Below are 7,184 nucleotides of genomic sequence, written 5' to 3' on the forward strand. Positions count from 1 at the left end.
GCCTTGCTTGCCACCCACTGTCTCTCTTTGGGACTTTAACTTTGATACTGGATTCTCATTATTTTCAATGGGAATTTTATGTGGTTTATATTTCAAGCCAAGTTTGTACAGGAAAAAAATGTTTTAGGAAGGATAAAAGAAGAAGAAAAATATGTAAAGACAATCACCAAGTGCAATTTCATAATGGTTAATATCTGAACTAAAGGATATTACAGAACAATTGATCAGATTTTTAAGAAATCCCACCTTCCCCAGTTTGCACCCACTGAAGACACTAAATGTGAAGGGCCTCTGTGTGTGTGTGTGTGTGTGTGTGTGTGTGTGTGTGTGTATGTGTGTGTGTTTATGTTTGAGAGAGATGCGATTCATATTTGCTTTGTTATTTAAACTAGGTATAAGAGTTATTTGCCTATTGTCACAACTGGATTCTGAATCGGATTCAGTGGTTTGGATTCTGTGCATGCTTCCTTCAATTTGTCAACGCTAGTACTGCATCTGATTTGACCACAAACAAGGCCTTCATGGCTCAGAAAATTGACCACCTGCCATTAGTAGACTGCCCTATAACTCAAATTTGACTGTGTTGCATCCTACCCTAGGCTGAATGTTCTTTAAAGGATGTTGGGCTACTCGGAATAACAGAATGATTGGTGGGAATAGACCAAATTCATTCTCTGCTGAGGAGTCCACAAAAGCCTGACTCAAGAAGAGATGGTTATGGTGGACTTCCACTATTTTATACTAGAGTCTTAAAAAAGTGATACAGCTAAGATCCACCTTGTTCCTGTTAGTTGCCACTTAGTGCCAGTTCCTTTGCAAAAACATGAGCATCCGTTATTTTAAAAAGGCTGATACAAAGTACAGCTTATATTCAGCTGCCTATTGCTGTTAAGGAGAGTTGGATTTTCACTGCTTTACACAGAATCTGGGCGCTTGCTCTCTCACCTAATGCCTTTTTAAACCTATTGCCTCTTCTATGCTGCTTCGTTTATGAACGGTCCATTTTGATCTGAAAAACGATGAACCAACTGGTTTCATTTTCCCATTGTCTCCAAATTTTAAATGCCGGCGTTGAGATGAGTCACGGTGCTGCACTTTGACGTCAACTGTGGGTGCTTTGCAGCCCCTGAGTTCTCGACACAAGTTATCTGAGGGCATCTGCAACAGCACAGGTGCTGGATATTTCCCAGTCAACCTAGCAATGTGTCACATATGTATCCTTATACAGTACAAAGCAGTTGGTTCATATCAAAAGTCTTCACGTATTCAGGGATGAAAGCTCTTCACTTGTATGTCTTAAGTGTTTGTCTGGAAGATCAGCTTGGTGTACCCCCCCCCCCCACTCTGTCAAATAAATTCCTAGAGGTTACCCTCTCTATGTTGAGGTCATTAAATATGGCACATCCTGGGTTTGTTTGTGGGTGCATTGCATGGCAGCAAGTAAGACCCATCTCTCACTTTCAACACTAGCAGGTTCTGGCTAAGGTTGGTAGTATTAAAAATAAATTGTTCTATTTTATGACTGTGAATCTGAAGAAATGTCATCCAATCTGACAGAGTAACTGTCCGGAAACTGACACAGCATTTTTTATTATTATTATCTTAGAAGCATGACATTTATTTTTTGTCTCAAAAGTTCTGTAGAAGACTCCAAGTACTGGGGAACCTAGAGCCTGAGCACTCCGGATTTTACTGCATTCTGAGCTCCGCTGGCCAGGGAACATTGGGGGAAATACAGATTAGCTTCTGTGAGCAATGCATTTCCTCTTTTGAAGTGCACCATGCTCACCACAAGTTCTGCAAGCCCCATGCTCTGGCCCTCATGGAGCTGGAACCCTTCAAATAAGTAGCTCAAGATAACGTAAATGGAAACAGCCACGTTGCTTCCCTAAAACAAGGTGTGACAAGGGGACCATTTCATTCATCCTAGGAATGAAAGTGAAGACTCCAGATTGTCCTTGGATGGGGGCCTCTTGTGCTGGTATTTACTTGCATGTAGGTCATGTCTACCTATTCTTGTTAGGCACTCTAATCAAACACATTTCTTCAATGCAAACTCTACTTAAGCCAGGCATGGCCAAACTTGGCTCTCCAGATGTTTGGGGACTACAGTTCCCATCATCCCTGACCACTAGTCCTGTTAGCTAGAGATGATGGGAGTTGTAGTCCCAAAACATCTGGAGGGCCCAGTTTGGCCATGTCTGACTTAAGCTCTCTTTACTTACTTCTCCATTAGCTTCTCCACGGTGGAGCATCATTTCTTAATGTGCTTTTTCCTTTTGGCTTTAATTCCTAAATGAAACTGAAGTGCAGAGAGAAAATTAGTATGGATGTGTCTGGAATACGCAATGGTCTTCTGAAGAAGATTGGGGTACTAGATTTGACTTGCTATGCCTAACAGGCCTGAGATTAGATAGAATACCTGTTGCCTTCAGAAAGGTGTATTGCCTTTTTATATTAAAAAAAACCCCACTAAGCATAACAGGGCAGCTTTTGCTAGCAACAATTATGCTTGCTGGGCTAGAGCATAAATGAGTTTCCTATAAAATTTGGATTTGGGACCCTGACCTTCTAAATAACTCTTGGAGGCAGTGTTGCTCCAGTTTGGAAGGCCTGAACTGTGATCAAAATGAAAGATCTAGATGGAAACTTGTGCAAAAGTGGTGCATAAAGGGCTCAGTTGGACCACTGTACTCTTGAGGCTGCTAATCTTAAACAGGGGCTGTTTTAGCATAGTCCTGTGGCTTCAGGAGGCCTACTTCAGACTGCCCTGAGCATTGGCGCCCTCATACCAAGCCATCAAGAACAAAGCTTTGGGACCACAGTGCAAAAGTGTATCTAAGGCCATCTTTTCAATCTACATTGCAGGGTAGACTTAATTATGTGGCACAGTAAATGTGGATATAGATGTCAAACTTCTGTGAATAACAGTTTTTGCACAGCTGAAAGCTATACTCTTCTGACTTTCAACTGGGAGTACTTGTAAATAACTCAGTTTCTGCTTAAGAATGGGCTTTGTCAACATAACTCAGTGTTAAAGGGCCCGGGACTTTCATCTTGCCTTCCCATAGCTGTTAAATGTTAAACTTCTATAATGACCTTCATCTGTCTCCCCTCTGTATGTGTTGTACTGTTGGATGCATCTAAGCTTTCAGCTTTGTAACATTTGAGCAATCTGTTTCTTTGTACATGGAATCCCCTTTGAACATCTTTTCTTCCTCATTACATCCATTTCTCTAGTCCAAGTCTGTGTCTGTGCATCCCGTGAAAGAGTGTAACTCTCCTGGTCTTGGCTGCAAGACTTAGCCCCAGGCCCAGGAGCTGGAGTGTGTGCATGTCACTTGGGTGGAATCCCTAGATTTTATTATGTATGCAGTGGGGTAAGATGGGGGAAACAAAGTGGGTGTGTATGAACAGAATTTAATCTCAAAGCATTGAAGAATAATTTTATTCTCACCGGTTGCACTCAAATGCATGTATATTTAAACCTGGCTGCAAATGACGATGAAGCTATTGGTTTACACCTTTATTAAAAGAAAAAGAAACTCATTATTTATAGTTGCTGTAACTGAATTGACAGATGCCAATTTAACTGATAAATTATATTTGGTAAAATAAAGATGACATTTCTTTATACGGCTCATGGTGGTTTTTCTGTTGGTTAAAAAAGGTCTGCAGTTGAAGCTTCACTGATCCTATTGGTATGTAAAACACAACCCCCACTTCCAAGCCCCATAGGTGCTCTAATCCACAGTCCCTAAATTTCCCTTGTCCGCCTGCCCTGCCCTACTCCAATGCCCAGCCCTCACAGCTTTCTCCTACTAGGCCATGTGATATTCTCCTTTTAACACCACTCATCCTGCCTGCATTGCATAACTTCTGGTCATATGCTCACCTTCTCTAAAGGACAAAGTGAGTCACACAGGAAATAGTGCAGTTTGTAGAGCATGAAAGCGCGGGACTCTTAATCTTTCCGAGCACAATTCAAAGTGTTGGTGCTGACCGTTAAAGTCCTAAACGGCCTCGGTCCTGTATACCTGAAGGAGCATCTCCACCCCCATCGTTCAGCCTGGACACTGAGATCCAGCACCAAGGGCCTTCTGGCGGTTCCCTCATTGCGAGAAGTAAGGCTACAGGGAACCAGACAGAGGGCCTTCTCGATAGTGGCACCCACCCTGTGGAACACCCTTCAGATGTGAAGGAAATAAGCAGCTATCCTATCTTTAAAAGACATCTGAAGGCAGCCCTGTTCAGGGAAGTTTTTAATATTTAACGCTGTATTGTTTTTAACACTTGATTGGGAGCTGCCCAGAGTGGCTGGGGAAACTCAGCCAGATGGGCGGGGTATAAATAATAAATTATTATTATTATAATCTCAAGGTCGTGGGTTCAAGCCCCATGTTGGGCAAAAGATTCCTGCATTGCAAGGAGTTGGAACTACTGCTTCCACCAGTAGTTCAATGCTGCTTTAAATTGCTGGTTAAAGGTAGAATAAATAAGTAAATAAAGCTAGACAAAGTGAAAGTTTGATGACATTAAACAATCAGTGAATAATCTGTGGATTTGGAGGGAGAAGACAGCATAAGCTTTCATGGGCTCAAGCCCACTTACTGAAATGAATAAAGTGAAACCTTAGCTGGTAAGCATATAAAGTAGAAGTTAAACATCACCAATCACAGGGCCCAGGGGATTCATTATCGGCTCATCTCCCATGTGGTTTATGCTGACAACTCACTGATGGCCTTTTGCATTCTACGCTGGACAGACAGGTCAGTATACAGACAAATTAATTGACACAAATCCCTCATTGGAAATGGCAATATCCATAAATGATTCCAGGACTCAGCTATACAGCTGCAAATAAAACATTTTAAGTGTGTTTTAAGTGCAATATACAATGTGACACTAGATGGCAATGGCAAGCCTTATGGAAAATTCAATGTATTTTTAAAAACACTTTTTAAAAAGCATTTTCAGAACTTTTTTTATTTGTGTGTTGATTCCAACTCTAAGTGATCTTGGTGAACTTCAAAGGGAGAATGCAACTTTGTACAACTGAATTACAATTCATCAAAAAGTTTTTGGGTTGTATCCAAAGCAGATCCAGGGGAGTTCTGTTTGCTATACACCTGCATACCCCCCAAAATATTTTCTGGAGAGTTCCCCACACTGGGCTGCAGGGGAGAGCAGGGGAAAGTTCTGTCCTGTGAGCACATGCCCCTTGCAATAGTGGAGTGGAAATGTTGGACATAACCCTATTTATTTTATTTATAGAATATAACATGGTGCTGTACAGCAGTTTATGCAATAGAAAATAAAACATCATAAAGTACAAAATTATTACAATGAATGGCTGAACAACAACAAAAAATTAAACTGTTGCATAGTCTAAATATGAATGTCTTCAAGAGGCACCTCTTGAAGTTCAACGGGAACACTTGTGAGCTCATTTGAGACAAAGGATTTTCATTCTGTTCATTAGCACAGATATCCTGTTATTTATAAGCTCTGTTTCTTGTGAATGGCTCCCTGCCACACTACAGGTGTCTGCAATGCAATCATCTCAATTATTACCAATCTGCTACTCTCAAGGGTTAAAGGTGTGCCTATTTAACGCATATCTAAGCTCTAATTATCTCTGACTGTAGTGTTTGCATTTCATTTCCTTTGAACTCCCATCTTGCTATTGTCTCCTACCAACTAAGATGTTACTTCATGCATCTACAGGCGTGAAGTTTATTTCATAATAAATGTGTTGGTCCTCAAGGTGTCATAATACCCTGCTGATTGATGTGCTGCAAGAGACTAACATGACTACCTCTCTGGAAATCCATACCTACCAGCAATGGTAAATTATACAGATTTGCCTTTAACTGGTTTATTTATGAGAGGAAGAAATGTAGCGCTCATAGCAGCTTTTTCCTTTTTTGTTTTAAATATTTATTTGATTTTCAAAAAGGGAGAAAGAAAAGATAGAAAAAGAAAAGAAAGAAAAAGAATAAACTTGCATCAAAAAATCATACATATTCCACATATCGAGATTACTCTGAATCTCCTGATTTCGCCCCATCCCATCCATGGGTCCTCTTAATTCTGTTTTCAACTGCATATCAATACTTCTCCAATTTTTCATCTTCCTAAGTTATATATACTTTCTGTTACATTACAGGTGCATTTAGAATCCTGCTGTTTTGACCTGTTTGCAATAATTTTGAAAATACATTATAAACATTTCCCATTCTTTTTAAAATTTATTGTCTTCTTGGTTCCTGAGCTTCCCAGTTAATTTTGCCATTTCAGCATAGTCCATCAACTTGATTTGCCATTCTTCTTTTGTTGGCTTTTTTCCAGACACAGAATGATGTCTATATTCAGTTCTGGTCCCCTCACTTCAAAAGCGATATTGTAGAGTTGAGAAAGGTTCAGGAAAGGGCAACCAAAATGATCAAAAGGATGCAGCTCCCCTAGGAAGATTATAAAATGGTGCATGGCACAGAGAAAGAGGATTGAAGAAAGTGTTTATTTTAAGCACTTGCATACCCCAAGGACCTCCTCTCTCCATAGGAAGCTACCCAGACCCTGAGAGCATCATCCGAGGTCCTCGTTCATGTGCTTCCTCCATGAGCGGTCCGGAGGATAGCAACATGAGAATGGGCCTTATCTGCAGTGGCTCCCCTTTTGTTGAATGCTCTTCCCAGAGGGGTTCACCTGACACCTTCATTAAACTCCTTTAGGCACCAGACACAAACATTCCTCTTTAACCAGGCCTTTGGCTGATTGGCATCTTATACCCCTTTTAAATGTGTATACAGTCATACCTCGGGTTGAATGTGCTTCGGGTTGAGCATGTTCGAGTTGCGCTCTGCGGCAACCCGGAAGTAACGGAGCACGTTACTTCCGGGTTTCGCTGCTCGTGCATGCGCAGACGCTCAAAATGATGTCACGTGCATGTGCAGAAGTGGCAAAACACGACCCGCGCACACGCACACGTCGCGTCCAGGATGCGAATGGGGCTCCGGAACGGATCCCATTCACATCCCTAGGTACCACTGTATAGGAGAAGGGTTATTGGTTTGTGCTTTTTCATTCTTGTTCCTATCATGCATTTTGTGCTTTTATCTTGTATTTTTATGTTGTGAACTGCCCTGAGACCTGCGGGTGAAGGCCGGTATACAAATTTAATA

This window comes from Podarcis pityusensis, assembly GCF_964106645.2.
Source record: "Podarcis pityusensis genome assembly, chromosome: 6".
NCBI classification, from domain to species: domain Eukaryota; kingdom Metazoa; phylum Chordata; class Lepidosauria; order Squamata; family Lacertidae; genus Podarcis; species Podarcis pityusensis.